This window comes from Harpia harpyja, chromosome 22 (assembly GCF_026419915.1).
Source record: "Harpia harpyja isolate bHarHar1 chromosome 22, bHarHar1 primary haplotype, whole genome shotgun sequence".
Taxonomy (NCBI): domain Eukaryota; kingdom Metazoa; phylum Chordata; class Aves; order Accipitriformes; family Accipitridae; genus Harpia; species Harpia harpyja.
In genome coordinates, this window is record NC_068961.1 from 11,177,266 (window position 1) to 11,200,489 (window position 23,224).

Here is a 23,224-nt window from a genome sequence, read left to right on the forward strand (position 1 = left end):
TAAATGCTTCCTTTTTTCCTGTTACTACTAGCCCTTTAGTGTACTACCTTCCTGGATTATCTAGTTGGTCTGGGTACTTCCCAGTTCCTTTGTGATGAATGAAAAAGCCAGTCTAAATCTCATCCAAATCCAACTACTTCTTATCTGTTCATCTCTATTTATGAGTAATATTTTTCATTTCTGAACTCCATGCTCAAAATTTCACTTGTTTTTATCAGATGTATTTTCTTCTTTTGGTTCAACTGGCAATAAACTTGGCTTTAACCTGCCAATAGTGTTAGCTTAAAAATCAGAGATTTAGCCCAAGTCTCTTGATATTGCTCTCCTTGCTGTCTCTAAGGAATTGCTTTTGCTTATTGATGAATTCTGTTTATCTGATATTCTGCAGTTTGAAATATTTAAATTACAGGAGAATAACATGCGCTGATTTTTTAAGGGGGTCCTGCTAAATTACACACTGCCAGAAAAACTACCAATGCTACCTCTGTTGCAAATGAAGAAATAGAGCTGTTTTCCCTGAGTACCTTTCAGTGACACCTTTTACTCATTTTCTTCATTCCTGGGCAAGAGCCCACATGTCTTTCTACATCTTCCCTGCATGATCCGGAAAAGGAAGAGAGGCCACAAAGAACTGCAGAGAGAAGAAAGGACTCCTGTAAAATTCTGAAGAAAGGGATGAAGGAGTGGTTCAGTGACACGAAAGTGATGTTTCATTCGCAATTCATAGTTAATTGTAGAATGCAGCAACTATAGTGCAGGAAGACATCGACATCCACTGATGCCAGAAGTTAATTAGTTTTTGGCAAACAAAAAACCAGTTCTGTGTAATGAAGCCAGACCAAACTATGGATTTATTTTTCAACTATGCTAACTTTTTGAAGAGCATATGGTAATATCTTTGATTATTACTTTATAGGTTCCAGTTTTCCTCAACTACAAATACTCATGCAATTACCTAAAAATGTATGAGTTTTGGAGGAATTGGAGTTGCCTGCTGTGCTTCAATGCATGAATCACCATTAATCACCCATTCACATGGGCCTGTGTGAAGAGGACTGTATGTCAGATACGTGCAAATTGAAAGGGAACATGAGATGAATTCTAACTGACTGTAACACTAGAAAGTCTTTGAAAATTCAGCAACTTCAGCCAACTATTTAGAAGAGGAGAACAATTTGGGAATGGCTAAATATGGGACAATCTATTTGTTTTTTAACTATTTAATGACTGTGCTGCTGTGGTGGCTGAAGCTCCAGTCTGCACATAGAAGCAAAGAGCGGAGCATACGATTTGAAGTTTTTTTTTTCCAAATGTCTGTAAAACGTTAAGTTTTCATTCATGTTTGATTGAAAGGGCCAAGTCTGTTTCGTTCATGTGAAAGGACTCAGTTAAAAATTTGAAGAGCTATGCTGGTGGAACAGAATAAATACAGAGAGGCTGGAGGCTGGCAGTTCGTAATTCGTGCGTACCTCCAGTTGCACTGCTTGGTTTTGGCATGAACAGCCTTCGTTGCTGGGTCTCACAGGCCTGGGACTTGTAACCATGCCCTGTTTTCGTTAAACAACTAGGTGTGAACTCTAGCTCAGAGGACGTCTTCTGCTGACTACAGCCTAACTATTAGTGGTAGCACTTTCAAAAGCACTTCACTCTATTGGAAATCAATGAGGTACAGGTTTCTAACTCGCTTATGCCACATATTTACAAGGTAATTGGATGAGCATGATCTGGCACCAGCCCATGTTGAAGCTATATGAATGCCCTGCTAATACTGATGGATTTCCAGTCTTAGCGGGACCACTTCGGGATCACTGCTACAGGGCATCCGCAGCATGTAAATCCCTCATGACTTTGTGCACTCTACAGATTGACCAACAGGCACTTTTGAGAGTTTTCTCTTATGTACATTTATTTTACATATGCAAACAGAATCTGTCAGTACTGGTCATCTAATGAAAAGAGTATGGGACCTACATTCTCTACATTTCACTTAAATTAAGTCTTCTGAAGAAGAAAGTATAGGAATGTTTCTATTTCTGAATGGCTTAGGACCACAAAAATGAAGTGTTTAATGAAGTACCTGAGGGGCAGCCAAAAAATTTCACTGGCAGTCTTAATTTAAGACTCTGGTATTTTTTTTTCACAGCTAGCAGTCTCTTTGCCCTGAATCTGAATGCAACATGGGGAGAAAATACCACATGCACAAAATGGTAACAGGTTAGAAATAAATAGCTGGTGAGATATGATTCAGCCCTTGTGGCAAGGAAACTCAGGAAATTTGTAAATAGTTAGGCTCCCATTTAAATAGCATACACACCTTGGCAACCTGACCATGTACAGAACAGCCATCATATTTAAGACCTGCTTTGCCTAAGAGCTACCTGAGCAACAGTCTACTTTGGGAAAGAAGCATAAACGAGTTTTTCATATTTCTCCCCAGATTTTAGAAACCACCAGACAGACTGGAGAATGAAGTACCTTATTTACACAGGTTGCTCACAGGTCTCAGCAAGACAATTAATATTCACGATGCTTAGTAGGCATCAACTTGAGGGAAGAGTTGGCTCAAGGAAGACTAGTTTTAAGTTTCACTCCATGAAGGATGCAGTAACCAAGTGCTATGGCTGAATCTGTGCTGACAGCACCTGCTTACTGAACGCTAGCTTTTGACAATTCAGTGATTTGCAACATATATGATAATTAAGAAGGGCATTAGTTTAGCCCAGGGTAGAGGTTGACACTATGTAAATAGGTGCTCAAGGAGTTTCTGTCAATAAGGAATAAAGTTTGCTATGTACATTTGTTCCAATAAAAAGTGTTTTTGAAAAAAACCTGGGCAATGACCAAAACATTGTGCCTATCCCTTTTTTTCTTCTTTTTTTTTTTTTTGTTTTTACTGCTCTTAACAAAGAGAGCCTATTCCTGTGTGCAGGTTATACCTTATAGAATGAGAAGTGCCTTCTGAAACTGAGTTACCACTGATCAATTACTGTTGCATTTATTGATGAGCCTGACTATGACAAGATGCTCCATGTGATACTTATACTTTAGACAAACAGCTTGAGTATTTGGATATTAAGATTAGTTTTCACTTACCATGTTCTTTCTTTGAGTACATAATTTGAACTTTGACTACCGGTAATTTTATTCTACATCTAGACCTCTGCTGGGCCTTATCTCCAATTTGTACCAGGCTGTGCAGTAGGATTGCAATAGGAATAATGGGAATAAAAATACTTGTGGCCTGCTCGAGTAAAAGGCTATTGTGCTAAGCCCCTACATGGTTTAGCCCCTGGAATTAGGTTTCTACGGCATTGCCAATCAGTTATGGCAAACTTTGGGTCTTTGTACATAAATAAAATGGTAATGAGCTGCTAATGGAAGGTGCAACCTCCTTAAACTGTCAGAAAATGAGTAGAAGAGAATGTTAAAACTGAAGTGCTCGGAGGAGCCTGAAGGATCACTTGTGATGCAAGTAGGTTGCTTTTCCATTAATATTTAAGTGTATTTTTAGGACAAGGACAACAATATTGATACATACCAAATTGAAAATGACAGATCATCTATGAGCACTGCCTTGAGTTTTTATTTTTTTTATGTGTAGCTGCATTTGGTCAGCAGCTGCATTTCACAAAGTTTTTAGGGATGCATGGGCCATCTGTGAAAATGTATTCAGAACTGAATTTTGCCAAACAATACTGCAGCCTTGGAGCTTTTTACTTTCAGAACTTTTGGAAAGATTACGCTAAAAAATAGAAGAATGTTGTTCCACTGGTTAAAGATTTCTTAGTACAATTTGTAGCCTGGTTTGATTTAAACCATTATATTAGCAAGTACTGTAATTAATGATTGACATAAACTAATTGCTTTGGTATTTTGGAAAGAGCACATTTAAATAACCACAATACAGAAAAAAACCCAAACCAAATCCCTTCTTATTCTGAGAATATATTCAAATCAGTTCAATTATGAAACCTCTAACCAATTCCCCCTTGCTTTTCTCCTTGAATCAACCTTCTTCTACCTGGTTTATTTCACCTGGAGCTACATATCCTCAAGCAGTCTTCATTTTTGTTTCATTATTTCCTTGTTATGATCCTTTTCCTACTTTAAGCAAAGAGATATATGCAATTTTGCTCCATCTCAACCTATCACACACTTTTTTTTTTCTCTAGCATACTCCCTCTCAGTCTACAAATTGCTTTGGAAATTATCACTTCAAGAGTTTTCTATACATTGAATTTTAATGTCAGCAAATGCAATTTGTTCTTTAAAATAATCATTAAACACGGCTTTTTGATGAAGCCAATGGGACCAATGAATAATGCTGTCATCTAAATACCAGCCAGAGTGACCTATACTCTTGCAAGATAACATACATGTCTCCATCAGAAATGGCAAACATAATTAATCCCGATGAGCACTCTGAAATATCTTCCTATTCTTGTGATATCTTTTATGATACTATTCATGAATTATTAATTTCAAGTGGTTTTAATAAAGGCCTGGATGATTTAATGTAGTAGACAGTATTATAAAAACATTTCTGATACAGTTCCATAGATGTGAAAATACATAAACATAAAAGATAACTCTTAGGACTTAAGCAATACATGAAGTTAGCAGCTAAAGATTGTAAGATTATGATTCGGTTAAACTTGGTATATATATTGGTCCTTGCCATCCCACTCTCTCAACCTTGCAGCAATGAACTTCAGCAATAACTGATATTCTTACTTAGTGGTTATATATGTACTCCATCCTTGAACGGATTTCTACATAAGCCCATAATAATTCAGATTTGAAAAAAAAAAAAAAGATGAGGTGGAGGCCAAGACACTTAGCACTATTTCTTACTACAGACAGGCAGTCCAGGATCTGGAGCTTCTAATCTACCTACAATATTTCTAATGTAATAAAAGACTTGGATGGATATAACCAAGAACAGCTCCAAATCTAAATCTAAACCTAAGCTCTATATCTGATGCATTCTCTTTTCATTTGTTGGCCGCACATCTTTTCCCTTGTAAGACTTTTCCTGAACAAAAGTGCCATTCTGTTATGTTAGCCTGTCCTGCTAAATGGGACTCTTCAGATTCTCTCTCGCAGTGATTGTATAGGGTAATTCTTTAAACAGGTTCATGTCAAAACCAGCAGACTACAATGTTAAGAGCTGAAACCTTCCTTGTTGTTCCCTGTGTTCTGCAAGGGTCTTTCAGTACAGAGCAGTGTATTGTTAAAGCAGATTGCCTTGATTTTCTCTGCAGGAGCCTATCAAGTCTCACAAAGCCTGAAGCCCTGCCAATAGGGAATACTACATTTTTGGCAGTTCCTTCCAGATAGCAATGAATGACAAAAGCCAAAATGGTCAAAGCTTTGTGGTTGTTGCCTTTAGCAGGTTGTTTGTTTGTCTGTTTGTTTGTGATAAAACAATATCAGCCTCGTTTCTTGATTTTCATCCAAAGTTTTGCTAGATTCAATGGCCTCTATTGAATCTATCCACTTCCTTATTGAACAAAAGGTTCCCCTGAACATTTTCTTTCCTTACTTTATTTGTAAGCCACCCTGCAGCCCTACTGATACCTGAGCTCAGTGACTGATACTGCCTATGATCATTTAGCCCCTAACTCCAGAAAGAGACAAAACACAGATATTTTGCCATGGGCTCAGAAGCATTTTGTTGACAGTGGAGAATTGGTGAGATCTGAGGGTCTTGGACTCCCTTCCAGGCTCTGAACAGCAATGTAGTCTTTCCACCAAGCTTAATATATTCTGCCTCTGTCCAAAGCCTTTTCTCATCCACAGCTCCGACTTTCTAGCTGGTTTGTACAAACAGCTCCAGCACCAGTTCACAGTTCACCAGCTTCTCATCCCAGTCCCAGCCTATTCATCCTTGCCATCTCCCATCTCCCCCATGCCCCAGTCTTTCCAACGCTGCATGGCTCCATTTCTTACAGTAGAAGTTTTCTTGTCCAGCCTTCCCGAAGCTCCTTCCCTGTTTTTCATTTTCGTCCTCTCACAAGGTGCTAGTCCCATCTTTCCCACTTTACCTCTCCCTGGGCATTAGTGTCCTTGTCCAACCAGTCCCAGCCCCCTGATCTGAGCTTCCAGTTTCTCATCACTTCCCAGCTCTGTCTTCTCGTGGAAACTTTTAAGATTGTTTAATGAATTTATTAATGAACTGTGAACAGTAATGAGGCAAATTCACCAAATGAGGCATGCTTTTAGGTTAATTAAGTTTGGAGAAATATAAGATGTGGAAGAGAGGATTTCTTTCCTCCTGGACCCACAGGGCATTTTTGCCTTTCTCCTTCAGTGTAACCTCCTAACCAGAGGGAGACTGGACTGGGCCCACAAACTCTTCAAACACAGAATGAGGCAAGGTATTTTCCCTGGAAAGCTGTCACTCTGGATTTATTAACTCCAAGGTGCAAGCTCTTCCTTGCATGCCTTAACTCGCACACAGGTGAGGTGAGGACATTTTAAACTTCACTAGCCCTCTTCCTCAAAATGATTTATTTCAATATAAATCTATTTCCACAATTTTGTATTATTTCAACTCTTTCTTGTTTTACTTATGGAGTGAAATCTTTTGGAAACATAATTTCTTCCATTGGTCATGTGCTTTGAACAAGAAGCAATGAAGTATTAAACGGACTTCTTAACTTACCAAAACTGCTTAGAATTTAGCTACTTAGATGGATGGGCAGCAGACTGGACCATAGTCTTATAAATGTCAGGGCAGGCCTGTTCATGATTTACATTGCTAGATTACATAGTTAAAGAAAAAGGGAGTAGACGGCTAGATATCTTCTCGACACTTCACTTACCATTAAGTCAATATTTTATGAAAATATTTCCAGGTGCTTAAGCATTTGCACTATGAGATTATATCAAGTTTTAGTGATGTTTGGGTGGCTGAACATGTTAGATTAATAAAACTGCTGGTTTTCATTACTAATGTTAAGGCTGTCAACTCAGTAAAAACTCTGAATTGGAAAAACAAAGCTGGAAATCATCAGAGATCCTGTAATACTAATGCTCGAGGCTGCATTTACATGGAATTGCAGAGGGAGAAAACTGCATTTTATCATCAATAAAACCAGTACATGTTTAATTCCACAGACACTGTTATAAAGAAGTTTTCCTGGGTTTTGTTTTGTTTTTCTCTTTTCTTTAAGCATATTTAACTGGAACTAAATGCAAATTTCATAGTTTATATATTGCAGCTGCACAAGTAAATCTTTCCTCTCCCTGTTTCTTCCTTCATTCTTGTCATGCTTTAACAGTCTCCAATTATGTAGAAAATTTCATGTTCATTTTTTTCAGTAAAAAAATGGCATAAATACATCTATAGTAGGGAATCAGTACATTTAAATCCTATATAGTTAGGATGTTCTCTTGCCTTTTTATGAAGTCATGCAAACTTTGGTAAAATCATTTCAAATATTACATACCAACTGGCTGTTATTCTTACACCCCCCTTAAACTGATGTAAGTTGCCACACTAGATTCAAGGGAAGAGAGAACATGTTCCCCATCTCCTCTATTTCTTCTTGTTTTCCTGATTTTAGTGGTCTTCCTATAACATATATCTATCCACAGATAACATTCCATGAAGGTCCCTGCAAGTATTGTGAACATACAAGACAATCAACCTCTTAAGCAGTTTGCCAAATTGATTTTACAGCATGAAAAGCTGCAGGTGTCAGAAGACAAAAATTAAAGAAAAAAAAAAGGAAAAGAGAAGGGAAGAAAATCTTTAAAAATTCACTTCCTGATGCAACCCTTTAAAAGTAGGTTTCATTTTCTCTTTTGATAAAAAGTGATTTAAATATCCAGTGTTGATAACTGGATGTTTCATAATATGAAGTGGTGGGGAACAGGGCAGGCAAGGGGAAAAACAAAGAGTACCCTGAGGAAAGCAAATCAGGTTGAAATATTGCTATTTTTATCTATTGTCAAACTGTGAGTAGTTTGAGTCAGTTCTGATTCAGAATAGCAGTAACCCCATGATCACAATCCCCCAGCAGAAGAGGTCTAGGGGCAGGTAAGGTAAATAAGAAAAAGAGAATTTCTACATTGGAAGAGGGAAAGCCTTTCATGATGCATAATACCACACTGAATCTTAAGTCCTTACTAGGATGTCTTCTGATTGCTTTCAGAAGAAACCTGCTACACAAATAGGGATCACTAAAGCTACAGTCAATTTCTGGCTTTGTTGAATACTTGTGTCTATGGGTAACTCATTTCACCTTTGCTTCTCACTTTGACGAACATTTCATGTTCTTGTGCAAAATTTACTTTTCTGCTTTTGTCTATCTTTTCCTTCTACAGCAGAAACTTTCTCAAAGTAAGGGAATCAGGCTTATTGAATTTCTTTGTCCATGCCCATAAATCCTTTCAGAGTTAACACAATCCTGTAATTTTGCATTGCCTCTAGTGCAAAAGCCACTGAGCTGTTTTTCTTAAGATAAAAATTCACTACGAATTAAAAATGGGCCTAAGACATTCCGTGTGTTGTGGTTTGCTAAATCATTACAATAACAGCTTTGTGCACTGTGGAATCAACCCAAGGTGGAGGAAGAAAAGCAGAAGAGACACAGCCTTGAGGCTGTGACTTCAAAAGAGAAACAGTCTCATAGACTGCTGTATGCCATGCTACTACCAGGTGAAGCTGCCACTGCAGGAGTAACACCCTTTATTTCCTGCACTGACTGTACATGTCATGCAACCATACATCAACATTATTCATGCTTTCAGTTGAAGTGGTGACAAAAATGTTTAAAGTTTCTGTATGGCCCATGTACGGCACAAGAGAGCAAGCCCATGATGGTCCAATGCACCGTGGATGTTGCACAGGGCAGGGAATCCAGTGGCAGTGAGAGTCAGTCTAGAGTGAAAGGAAGCGAACTGCTACGCTGCGATATGTGGGAAGAACAATCGTCAGAGCAGGAGGAAATTCAGGCAGGAGAAGGTAACATTCATGAAGATCCATGCTGACCTTAACCCTTATTTGTTGTAGCAGATGGCCAAGGGAAATATACTACCAAGTATGGAAAGAGATCTGGATTGCTCATTTTGAAGCTCGTAATGCTTGAATACCATCACTCTGCTGACTGCAGAGTGCAAGCAGACTGTATCTGGAAAGACAACAGCCATCCATGTGATTCAAAAGGTGACATCTGTTATTCCTGAGGTTCTTGGTTGGCATTACCATGTGGATGATGGACATAAAGAAGCAGTCAGTCTGTGATCCTGCTGTTCCTGAAATAATGAAATTAGTTGATCTTTACAGGGACCCCACTCCTGGGAACTTAATCAACCTCTGCAATTGTTCCTGCTTTCACAAAGGTCTGCTAAGGATCTGTGAATCCCTCTTCTTCCTTAGAATAGTAGAATTAGATTCTTACAAAAGGGAATCCTAGATACTTTGTCAGTGTCTTTCTGTTGCATTCCAGAACTACTTTCTCATCCTCATATGACTCCTCATTCCAAACACTAATGTTGGGAATCTTTCATTAATAGTTCATTAGTGAGCTTTCTTTGAGACCTTCCTCAGAGCCCTGGTCCTGCATTGCTCCAGCTCCCTGGATCTCCATGTTGGATTATTTGTGTAAAAAAGTTGCAATAAGTCATATTGATGTGTTGCCAGTGAGGCATACTGAACACTCCAGAGCCCTGTTAAACCCATTGCCTGTGTCCATGTCCAGTATGGAGTGTGGCAGATATAGAACCAGAACGTACATGGCTCTCAGGTGGCCTGACCCTTTTAAAGTGATGGTCAAAGCAGAGATAACCCAATGTTTTTGACCACATCTAAATCAGCATAGTGAGATTATAAGTGATTGCTACTATTTACAGTGTGTCTGTGGTGGTTTTGACCCAATACCAGGAGCCATAAACTGTACTTTTGTTGAACCCCATCCCATGATTAAAATTTTAAGATTTTAATTAAGAAATATGATGGGCTAAAGAAGACTTCATCCCCTTTTTGATTAACATATCATTCTCAAACTGACCTTGAGTATTGCCAAATGGATTTGTTGTTATTTGTTTAGTATTTGTTGAATATCTTCAGTAAATAATTTAACAATAAAATTATTTAAAAGCTCTTTATGATATATCGACCACAACTGCACTGTCTGTGCTTTAACTGGATGACAGCTTTCCTAAATAGGAGAAAAACAAATAACTTTAGGAACAAAGCAAAACCAAAGTAACAAAATGACAAACCGGGTGTTAATGTACTCAAAGATTTATGAACTACATGAATCAAAAACATGAATGCAATGAAAAAATCTTCAACATTATTCTTTTCATTTTCTTACTCAATTCTACTCTGGAATGACTTATGGCCATCTTTACTTACAGAAATTCAGATGAGATAATATGAGATGAAAGCATTTCTGAAATACATAATGCTAAAGTTACTTCATTGTCACTGCCTTTGACAGTAGCTTTCTGAAGAAAAGCTGAAAATAGTAACAGCATCTTACATCTACTTTATGGGATCAGCTTGAAGCTTACAATAAGCAGACAATAAATTCATTTCCTGTCTTTTTTTTCTGACCCAGTATCAGTACTGAAAAAAACCTTCTAAATACTAATTATAGGGTTGTACAAAAATCTTACAGTCAAAGAGAGATTATCTCAAGAAAATGGTGGACTCTAGTCTTCAAAATTCTTTTTCTTTCCCAACAGTAGAAACACTGATTATCTTTAAGTATGCAAAGCTATATTTACAATATTCTTCAAGAAATTATTACTTCCAGAAGTTGCAATACTCGAGATCTGATTTTTTTCTTGTCAATTTGTTAAACACTTTGGGAAGCAGTGGAAGAAAATGGGCATTTATGTAGGAATCTGAGAACTGCAAAAACATGTTCACAAGTTACCTTATAATGAAAGCCTTAAGGTGGTATTAGTAGGATTGAAACTGCTTCAGGATGTTATTGTTGCTTCAATCTCAGACAAAACTACAAGAGTAAATTCTTCATTCCTCAGGACGACTGAGACTAGATGTAGAATAGCTGCCAGCAGTGCTGATATTTTAGAAATGGTTTTGAGTATAGGGCAAAAAAGGTGTATATTGGCAGTTCAATATCAAAGGCAATCAGAAGTTACCAAAACCAGGAGCAAAGAGAAATGTAATTTTTGCTATAATTTCTGAACTTCTCCAGAGTTCCCCTGTCCTAAGAAGGGGGGTTCTTTTGCCATAAAAATGTCAAGTTTTGCACAAAGAAATCTGTTTAAGGTGCAGTTTTATTTTAAGACTGTGACAATGGGAAAACTTTGTATTATGTTTTAAGAAATCCTCCATTCCTAGATGATAGGGTATTTATTAGCATTCTTAATCCTGTTCTCTGCACATCTCACCATAGATCTTATTTTTAAACACATGATGTTAGAGGATGGGATTAAGCACCATTTGCAACAGGCCTTGGCCTGAAATGAGTTGTGAGGTTACCACTGAGGTAAAGGGGCTTCTGTTATCTCAGATGACACGGCTAAAACCAAACTTTCTACACCTGTAAGTCACAGTGTAGAATGTCAAGACCAAAACAGCTTCCAGCTACTTTATTTGCTGCTAGAGAAAGCTAAAGGTTAGCTCTGTACCCTTGCTAGTGTTCCCTGAGGGTGATGGAGAGAGCTTTCATCAGCGCAGTATTGAGAGCACTCTTCAAGGATGCACTTCATTGCAAAGGGGATGGTCCCACCACACGATGCAGCTTTCCTGCTTCGATGTTTCTGGTGACTTCAAGCAGAAAAGATAGCCCAGGATTGCTCCTTGAAGGTTTCTGATGATGCCTGTCCCAGGAGCAGATGCAGCCTGGAGACAGCTTGAGTTAAGAAAAAAAAAAAATTGTTTCCAGGTGTGTAAGCCAGGGGTGACCTGAAGTTCAGAGTTTGCTGAGGGGATCCTTGCAGGCACGGTAGAAACCTGTTCAAGGATTCAGTTTTTTCAGACGTGCTGCTCAGGATGCGTCCTTAGAAATTAATCTCTCTATTCATACAAATAAGAATAAGCTGCAACAAGGTTTTCTTCACATTTGAATGTGCTTCTGTCTTTATCTATTGTGTTAACACAGGCAACATTTACCAAGTTTTCCTTTTCTCAAAGGAAGCATTTAGAAAAACAGACAGACTTGCTCTCTCTCAGTGGAAGTATGGAAGAATAAGGATAAAATAGAGAGTCTGGAACGGGAGTGTGTAAATTGGTATTACTACAACAGACATTTTAATCAATGTTTTATATTAATAGACATGTTTAATGGTATTTTTTTTCTGGGAGGTATCCTTATAAAAAAATTGACTAGATGGAGAGAAATTCAAACCAAAGTGGACCAAGACACAGATTAAAACTATGATCTGCAAGTTTGGCTTCAGCTTTGCCTAAAGATTTGCATTATTTTGACAAGTGTCCAGCTACAGTAGGAAGATATATGGGAATTTCAATACACTTTTAACATCTTTATGTGCTTCATAGCAACCTGCATCTAGTGAGCAAGGTATAAAATGAGTATTCTTTTTTCTCTTCAAGCTGCTTTATAATTCTTCTATGATTCTCCTACTTCATTATTCCAAGAAAATTTCTGTTTTGAACCAATAGTACTGAAAGAATAATTTGGCACACTGTTTATAGTATGCAAAAGATGTGCCTGAAGCTGTGGACATGAGGAGCAAAAAACTCTTCAGATGTTTTTTTCATTCTAACTGCTCCTACTTGTAGGAGGTCTGCAATTAACTTTGATACTGACTTGAATTAGAATGTGGGTGGTGGTTCTGTACTTCTCAGATGAAAATCTGTACTTTATACTTATCTAAAAATAAGCTGTTCTCCTTTGGTACAACACTGTACATCATTGTTTTGTTTGGGGGTGGGGGGAGAAGGGGTGCAGGAGGGGGGGTGTTCCCAGGTCCAAGACAAACTTGAAAGATTTGTACAAGCTAAAGGGAACTTACTGCAGTTGTAGATACTTAAAACAACTAGAACAGGAGTAGCTATGGATTGTTTCTGTTAAAGAAACATAATGTAGACGGTATTTTGAAGCCCTTGCATTGGGGAGAAACCTAAGTCTTCAACGTAGCTAAATGTAGTTTTCCAAATGCCAGTCTTTATGGGTCACGTCAGAATGAAAATTTTAATTTTCCTCTCCACTGAGGATAAATACAAGATGGTAAATTTTGAGAAAGAGCGAAAGGTTTTGAAAGAGAGGCTGACAAGAAAATGCCCCACTATCAGGCAGAATTATCCTATATAAGGATATTGTCTACTATTATAGTTCTACCACTGTTTTATATAACAAGGTCTAAAAGACTAAACTGACTCACTTGCAAGGCTCATTCAAGAAGGCAATGTATTCAAGAGGATTCATCTGTTCAGAAGCACGAGGACACTGGCAGAACTTCGTACAAGTCACTTGAATGTTTTGAGATCCTTGTCCTAATGCCACCTTCCTGTACTCTTGGGATTATATATTTTACTTCTATGAAGCAATGAAACTCTGGTGCACACCTTCAGTTTGTCTCAAGTTGACTATGATTAACTTTCTCTGGTGTAACGAGTGATAGCCTATTTGATGTCTTCTGCCCAAGTTATTTTGTAAATACCGCAATGCATCATGACTGAAGGCAGCCCAGATTTCTGTCACTGCCAGGCTGCCACACTCAAGTGCCAAGGGTTCAGCTCTGGTTCTCTGTGGGATGCTGTGGTAGCCCTGGTCATGGCAGGCTTCCTTACATTTCAGGAATGCTCTCTCATGTCATCTCATATCATTGCTTTGGTTGCATTTGTTGGAAGGTTTGGAAACTTGCTAAACGCTTATTCTTGTACTGTACCATTTTGTTAGCTATCTGACAGCGTAGCTCATATTTGCCAGACTCTCTGGCAGGTAATGGTAAGATGCGTATTGGCTTCAGTAGGCGGTGGATAAATCCAGCATCAGGCAACTAATCAGAAGAGATTTTGGTTCTTGCCAGTGTAACTAGCAAGCAGAAGATGTTGACTGAAATGGAGTTGTTATTATGAACAAGAGCTGAATGTTGTGAATATTAGCTGCAGAAAAGGGTGCTAGAGGCAAAGAGGTCTTCCATGACCACATGGAAGAAATCTGGAAACATGACCCCAGCATGAAAGAGTAAAGGCTAATTTTAGAGAGATCTTGCTAGCACGTAACTAGACTGTGCTGCAATTTTTGTAAAGTATGGCAAATTAAAATCTAAAAAGACACTTAACACCTTTCTGTGACATGCGAATAGTCACCCCATTCTGTATCTTAAAATTCTCATTAAGATTGTAGATTCAGCAGTGAATAAAATATAAAATATCCTGTGCAATACTGTGAGTTTTAAATTAAGTACAATTGCTGCTTATGAAAGACTTTTAGATAACATTGTAGCAATCCTGGTCAAAAGCCAAACCTTCACGGTTTGCATTAATATAAAACTTGATTGAGCTAACCATAAATCACCAATACAGTGGTATAATGACACAGAAGTAGGAATGAAAGCCAGAGGTGCTGGAATAGCAAGTCTAGAAAGCTGTTCTTGGCTGTATAAATGCAGAGAGGCTCACAGTTCTTATGTAATATGTCTTTCCACCCCCATTACGGTGTTATTAATACCAGAAATTGTATTATCAATCTGCATTGCAGGCCAGAAAATCTCAAGATATGTTTTGCAATTTGAGTCAAAATATTCAGTCTACATTGTGTACCTTTTTAGAAGTAAATACAACTTACCAATCCAATTCCACTTTGTATTTTGTGTATTAAAGACACTTTTAAAGCCATTCTGACTGCAGTCATGGTGTCTTTTCTATGAAAATACTTCCCTTTCTCCCTACTGCTCATGCCACCACAGACAGCATGTTGCTGCCTTTATAAATGTAGCCCAGCAGACCAAGGTTTGTACTCACTAGAAGTGAGTGCAGCTTCTCACTTGGCAATGCCTGGTCACACAATCGTCCTCACAGACCCAATTTTGCTGTGGCTCTCTGCAGCAAGCGGGGATTCTGGGCATCTCAGAATGAATCCATGAAAGCCAGCAGCTTACCACAGTGACATCTAAGCTGGGCAGGAAAAAGTGCTGATGAGAAGCAGCTGCTAGGAAGGCCTTTGTTGCTGTGAAGAATTCACAGCTCTGTTCTTTTGAAGTAAGGAACCAAAATCCTTTTCCTAGCAATACCAGCCTTCTGCTTTTTACCTTGTGGCCTGCTGGTGAAAGCACCTGCACATGTAAGACCAAAGTCCCTACCTCTCAAGTGAGTGATTTGGGTAGCCTTCATGCTAAATTCTGAGATGGGTTCACCTAGTTCTTGGTATTGCTATTTAATATTCAGTCATTCTTTCAAGCTCGGAGGAGAGCTCAGGTCAACGACCCCAAGCTCCAGGTTATGGCTACTGGAGAACAGAGTCAACCCTGTTATCCTCCTGTCCTGGTGAATTATCCTGGGATGGAAAATGATGTAGCTCCAGCAGAAGGGAGCAAGAGATCAGGACTCCATGTACAAAGAAGAGTGACAAATACAACATTGCCAATGGATGACTGAATAAGGACATTAATTCAAGAACCTCTTGAAGTTAGACACATACAAAACTTCCAAAATAGGGAACTATCAGATAAAAACCTCAGCTGAAGAAAAACCTAACGGAAAGAGACTGTGTGGTTTTTTCCTTACAATATGAAAATCTTAAAGAAGGACACCTTGAGGTCCTTTAATAAGGACAACTAGGGGTTTTTTTAAGGAAAAATCACTCCCTACTGGAATATTCCCTTAAGAAAAAAATGCAGGCGAAGACCTACCTCCAAGTCTTCCACTGTCTATTGTTTCTTTACTTTTGCTTTTACCACAAATTAAATTTACTTTATTTCTAATTTCTCTCACCATTTCCAGCAGTAAGGGCCTATACAAAGGACACTAAGCATTTGTCTCCACAAGGCAAAGCATAAGAATGAAACCAGTTATATATGCAGTTCTGCCGACCTTAAAAAATATGGAGAGGGATAATATCCTTTCCACTCCTCTTGTTCTAATCATCTTTTGTACTATTCGTAAACAGAAGAAGAAGGGTGTTTTTAGAGCATGTTATACTTAGCCCACTGGTATATTATTAAGCTGGGCTTTCTTTCATTTCTAGTGACTGAAGAGTTACTCACAGTAAATAGCCAGTTTCAGGTTTCTACATTTCAGGATCTGATCCCAGGCCAGCATCAGGGAAAAGCTCCATTAACTGCAGTAGGCTGTAGATCAAGTTATAAATCACTCTCTTCAGAAGCTGTCTTACTATAAGCTTTGTGAATCATTTTTGTAACAAAACGGGCAAGTGCTGGATTTGCAGGGCAATATAAAAGTTTTGATTCCCATAAGCGTCAAACTTGTAACCAACATAGAAAAACACTTTAATAAAATAATAGAAGTATTATTAGTAATCAGCTATTTAATTATTACATTTCTAACCTGAGCGGCTAATGACAAAATTATCAGAATCTGTTATATGAAGTTTACAATATCAGTGCAAGATGAATTGCTGTTAAAAATAAAAATTGAAATTTCTCTTAGAAAAACTATGCCTTATTCAAAATATTCATTCGGATCAATTATCATTTGACATGTGAATATCTTTTAAAAGTCAATACAGTCACTGTTGATTATCTCTGCTAAAATGGGATTTGTTTTATTGCAAATACAGTATCAGAGATATAAAAACTCTGTCAACAAAAAGATTATTGCTAAATCTTCTTATAATCAGGCTAGTTTTCTGTTTTTACATAAATTGGTGTTTACTGTCAGAAAAGAAGTCCTACAATATTCCCTCATTCCAGAGATGATTGCAGCAGCAAGGACTTTCAGTATTATTCTGTTCCTCTGAAAGGATCCAAAGAATGATAGCCAATTCAAATCCAGGATGTGTATTTAGTGCTGCACACAAAGTAATTTTTAAGCTGTATAAACATTCTGGATTTAAAGGTGCTACTGGAGTCATATTTCACAATGAACTATGAAAAATGAACAGGGAAAAAGTAAAAGAGTGAATTCGTTATATATGCCATGGGTCAGATCTGTGGGTCAGCACTAGGCATTATTTTCAAGTACTAAGTAGTGTTTTCAACCTATTTGAAGTCCTAAATCGGATTTTATGTTCTTGCACCGGGTCTGCTGGATTTCATTAAGGACAGAGTTATGGAGAAAGCCGCACATAAGAAAGAAAAGATGAGTGAAAACTAGGTTGCAAGTGCTAGCACAGTGTGCATGTCTGCCTGTGTGAAGGCAGCAAGCAGAGGTATTTTCAGCATTGGAGCTGGAGGGTTGGGCAAGAAGGGCTTTGAAGGGTGCATTCCTGGCACCTGCTAGTTTGGCAATGCTGGGGATGAAGGCCCATGGGGGCAAAAGATGCACAAGGACTCTGAAAAATTTTATGTGTGTGTTTGTGTAGGTAAGGTGAGAAAGCAGACAGGAGTGTGATGGGGACAGCAGATTCTGCTGAAAGGTAGCACCTCAGACATCAACTGTCCCTGTATGGTTCTGTCTACCACCTACAAAAATAAACTTATACTTAGCTTCAAGACTCAACTCAGGATTTTAGCAACACTGGATTTTAGCTTGATTCCTAACTTCTTAGGATTTCCTTCTAAATGACAGAAAGAGATTTTTGAAAGCCCAAACCTGATTTAATGAACCTTGGGAACAAATGCAAGCACAGCTTGTATGTTTGCAACGTCTAAAACTCAGACCACAAATTTCAAGAACCCAAGGACAGCTACGAGGATAATTACATCTACCTGATACAAAGGAAGATCCAACAACCACGAGAACGGGGTGGAGGTGTGCGGGAACTGAAGAGCCGGAGAGCAGAGCAATGGAGAATTCTCCCACCAAAACCATCTTCTGTTCTACCTCTTTGGGGATTGCCAGGCAGACTTTTTCCACACACAAATGCCAGACATACAGAAGATATTGTCTGGCATCAGGGGAAAGCAGGTTCTGAGATGATAGAATCCAGCTGCCACTCCACTCGTGCCAGGTTTAAAAAAAAAAAAAAAAAAGGCAAATTCTCTTCTCCCCTTCTGCATCCACATTAGGAGCCAGGCAAGATGGGATAAGGGGAGGAGGGGACAGTATTTGAAGAGGAGAGGACACTGTCTGGAATCATGGGAACCCAGACTAGATGTCTGCGGAGGGCTGTAAACCAAAGTCTAACAATTAAAGCAACTGAGATTATGCGATACCCTGACTGAAAGAGGCAAAGCTCCTGCAATGCCAGGTAGGTAAAAGTAGGCACTGTTTTCAAACCATGCCATGCATTTATCTGAGTCTCCACTTGTCTGCTTCAGGATGCCATCTGATTAAAGACAGTCTGTGTAGCACAGCCAGCTGAGGTAGTGTGTGCGGGATCCCACTGAATTTCTTATTTGAGGAAAAAAAAACCAAATTCACATTTGTCCTGGGAAGAGCACACAGATGATAAAAAACGTCATGACTTTAAAACCCAAAAGTTTCATGAATATTCATTAAATAAATGTTTTCAGATCAGTTAGCTGGTACAGGAGAGGGTGTGACTGAATCAGATCATTAAAAACAAATATGCACAGACACAACCACATTCAGCAACTATGGCATCTCATGCATTTTTTGCCACTCATTGTCAGGGCCGTGAGTGTGCCAACAGGCTCCAGTCGCCCTGATCAGCCTGTGACCATCCTTCTCTGCCACCCTCCTTGCAACCCCTTCCCCAAGCTGAGGAGCTTAGCTGCCTGCTGCCGACCTTGGCCTTGCCTTGCCAACCCAATGTCTGGGCTGGGTGGTGGTCCTGCCCCAACAACGCAGACTTATGGGGTGATGGCTAGACTGCTCGCTGAACCCCGGGCTGCCACTGGACAGCTTGGCTCATCTGCTGTGGGTACTCGTCGTGGGCCCTCTGTGCCTATAGCTAAGTGATCCGGGAGCATTTAACAGCAAAAAGTAAGAAGAAGTGCCAATTTTGAAATGGTTTCTCAAGCCAGCTCTTCTTTGCTCACCTAGTAGAAGAGCTAGGCACATGAGCGTCTTTTCCTTTGGATAAATCTCTGGGAGTGTGTTGGTCTTCTGACAAAGCAAAGCAGCATCGGCTAATGCCTGTCTCCGCCTGATCCATCCCTTGACTTCATGAGCCCCCCCCCGCCCCAGTGAAATTTGCCCTCACTATAAAAACATGTCTATTCCTCCCTTCTTCTGCCAATAGCTATTTATGTAGGTCTTTGCATCTTCTTAAAAGACAAGCTTTCTTATTTTTGTTCTATGGTATTTTTTTACTTGCCATTTACTGAGTCCCCTGCAACAGAGTATGCACTTGTGTTATTATTAGCATCGTCCCAAGGAGCTTTATCTGAATCTGTGACAACAGATAATAACCTTGCTTTGCAGCCCTGTGATATAGGGCTGAGAGCATCATGTAAGCTGAGGTACTTGATGAAACAGCAGTTACAAAATATAAAGCACAATTTAGAAGTTGCATGGACAGGCAGACTCCACTAATCGTCACCCATCCATTGTATGTATGCAAAGGTGTACCTTTTTATGGCAGTAGTTATGGCTATTTATTGCATTTGGATATTGATGCTTGGGGGTTATTCAGAATGTATGAAATGGTACTTTCTGTCTGGTTCTGTATATTTCATTTGCAATGATCAGCTATTAAAGTTTTTTAATAGGGCACTTTTATGGAGTTTTCTATTTCTGATGAATTATCTTGAACTTACTTATGCAAAGGCTCCTTTGGACTGCAAAAATCTCTCAGGCTAAAGGCATCTGAGGAAAAACACAAATAGGACTTGTATGATGCAAAGAAGTTTTCAAGTAAATGAAAATTAGATTCAGTAGCTACAAGGTCTTTGTGTTTATCTAGCAGTGTAAAAAATTGAGAGGTTAAAAAAGAAGGAATAGACTTTTCCTGGGGGACATGTCAGCAGAAAAGTGCAAGCAACACTACAGCTCACTCCATGAGCTTTACTCATGGATTCCTTCATGATTCTGTTTTGGGGTTTTTTCTCCCCCCCCACCCCCCCCAAGTGTACTTGGAAAGTCTAGGACTTGGAAACACACACAGAGTGCTTTTAAGGATGAAGTTCTCCCACTCCTGTTTTCCTGGTCACCCTTCTGTTGGCTGATTCGCAGTTTTAAAATTTGAGCATTTTCTCCTTACATGCAGTTCCTCCTTTTTTTCACAGCTCAGTGCCAGGTGACTTAGTATTCCCTCTACTTTAATTATCTTTGACAGCCTTATTTGACATTGTAGTAAGAGTATACTCTTGCTATAGTATCTGAGTATCTTGCCAGATGGCAACAGGAGAATTCTTCAGTACTTGTGGATTAGTTTGATATCACCTGATGGTGAGAGCTTACTTAGGGTGTAAGATAAAGGTTCATGAGCACAGCACCAGCACAGTGATTTCTGCTGTGTATTCCATGTAAGCACCATACGCAGTAGATATTTATCTGGTTGTGTTTGTATCTTAGCATGAAATTCAAAAAAATCCTCAAGAAAAAGCTGAACACCTCTTCCAGATGGCAATGAAAACTTTGGCTGCGAGATTATTGTAAAAAAGGATAGTCTTCTTGCAGGAGTAAAGCACACCACTGTGGCAATGCTTTAAGCCACTGCTGGTTCAAGGCAGGAGATGACATTTCTCATCTTGCTTAGATTTCAGAAATACTCTTTTTGTGACAGCTGGCTTCCTACTTGTGTACCTCTAAAACTGTCCTAGATTAACATAAAGGTTATTTAGATGTCTGAAAAGGTTTGGAAAGACTGCAATATCAAATAGCAGAATTCTGCTGAGTACTAAATCTAGTAATTTTGTGGTGAAAATGACTACCAAGAAAGGACTTATGCAAATGCTGGAAGAAGAGCAGCATGCTGCCATGTGGTCAGTGTGACCTCTCTTCATTATAGCCAGAACACTGCTGAAAATGAGCTAAAAAAGGCATCCCTGAACCAGACATGGGTAGGTAATGCTGCGGCAGTTCTCACGTTATAGATGAACACACAATTTAGTGAGAAGTAATAGTGTCATAAACCAGCAGAAAGGTGTAAGTCAGAAGCAAAAAAAGATAGGATTTTGAATCCATCTCCTGCTAGTGGAGGGCTGCTCCCTGCAGTACATTTTTTCATACTTTGCCTAGTCTGCTTTTAAATGCCCTGTGTAATAGTAGTTTCCATAATTTCCCTGCCGTTGGTATATTTCCGTGCCGTTGGATACTAGCTGCCATTGGTATCCTGCCTGCTTCCCTCTTCCTAGCCCCATCTCATGATTCTGAATGATTCCCTGTGCAGCACTCTGAACAACACCGCTCTTCCTTTCTGTCCTGCGTCTGCAAAGGGATAGCGGCTGGTGGGGCCTTTATGGGCTCCCGCATGGCTCAGAGGGGCCCCACACAGACCCAGAGGCTAGTCGGTGGGGACTGGAGTCTCTGGGGAGCAGCCTGAAGTCGAGGGGGGTCCTGTACCCATAGCGTCCTAAGGGCAGCCTCAGCGCAGCCTCCCTCTCCGGACAGCTTTAGTGTAAATACGACACAGATCTTCCATGACAGAACCTGGCATCTCTTTTTTGACCACCTGTGGCCCCCACGGCATGGCTGTAAAGGAAACGGGATACCTGTAGGCAGCAGCTGCCACCTCCATTCATCAGAGATTGTCCGTGAGGTAGGAAACAGCAGCTTTGGGGGTTCCCTAATTCTCAAACTTCCTGGATAGGGATACTTTTCTTCTGTAAATAGGCATGTACCACAGCACAGATGCCTTCTTATTCTTCTCGTTCACGTATACTTAGACACTTACAGCAGGTAGTCTCAGAATTACCTTAAATTTTGTCTCTGAGAGATTGCAGAGTCTCAGGTGGGTTGTGTCTTGCCCCCCTCCCTCCATTTTGGGAATCCTTGCTCTATAGCATGGGGCACAGTCAAGGTATTCCAATGTGCCTGTTAGTTTTCCCAAGTCCTGGCCTGGGTTTGCTCCTGACAGTAAATACTGTCCATGTTCGGTAAATCTGGCCTTGAAACTTAATGTTAAACTATAATGTAAAAACAGCCAGAGAGTCTATTCTATGCAAATTCAGGTCCCTGTGCAAACTCAGGGGTTTATTTTTCACATCTTTCATATATTTGTTGACTGAGAACCCCTTCTCAGACATCTGCTGAGATGCACAACTCATTTTTCTACCTAATAACACCGGATGACGATCTGACTCATACATTTTACATTGTTTCTTCCAAGTTAGTTTCCACAACCTCCTGATAGCGTTGTCTGGGGTTTTTTTAGTGTTTGAATAAACTCTAGTTTGCCAACAACTTTCTGCCAGTGTGATGCCTTTAGGAGAACAGAAATATCATGTGATGGCTCCAGTAGGTTCAGTTTAACACTGCTACTGGATTTTGCACTCATAAGCACGGGCAGAAGCAGAAATAGCAATAATAGGAAAAACATCATGTCAGCTCACTCTTCTTAATAAGAACTGTGCATATACTAAAAAGAGCATAGGAAACATATTTTTCCTTGCTCCACATTAAGCATTCACTTACTTGAATAAGACATCTATAAAAATGGATTGTTCTGTGCAAAGGAAGAGTTTAATAGATATGTTTATCAAGACACTGTCAACATATTAATATGGCTGTCTCGGTAATTCTTCTCATGTATTTAGCAGTTCTTGATGCAAACTCAGGATGGCATCAATCCAGATGTGAGCAAAGCAGAAAGAGCAGGGCTTTTTCTCCTATTCCTGCCATCCCTTCCAATGAGCTCCATGGCTGCATACACAGATACTTTGATGATTTGGTATTTTGTACTTTACTGTTATCCACCAACTCCTGTATCAACTTATGGGAAATTTGCATTCCTGAGAAACTTACAGACTACAAGGATTTGTCATAACAGAATAGAACTTTTAAGTGTGCGCTGGTTGCAACATTTTGTTCTGCTAAACTACCAGCCCAAAATATTCACTAAAGCTTTAGTGATGCTTCGTTACAAAAATCTCTATCCAGTCCTGAGAATACATTGCTGATGTTAGTGGGTGGGCCATGACCCAACAGCAGTAGTTTCACAGATTAATAATTTTTTATTATTACTACTATTCACAGTGTTTCCAAAAGAATAACTTAGCTCTGCTTACATTTTGAAAAAAAAAAATCTAATTTGATTTTTCAAGAATTCACAACCAGTTAAGCAGAAGGTTGCTTCTAGCAGGT

General features: G+C 39.3%; 1 protein-coding gene across 3 annotated transcripts in view; it reads right to left on the reverse strand.

Moving 5' to 3' along the window:
- The window catches only part of GABRG3 (gamma-aminobutyric acid type A receptor subunit gamma3), a 335,488-nt gene that overhangs the window by 28,959 nt on the left and 283,305 nt on the right, over positions 1-23,224 (reverse strand). The window lies entirely within an intron of this gene.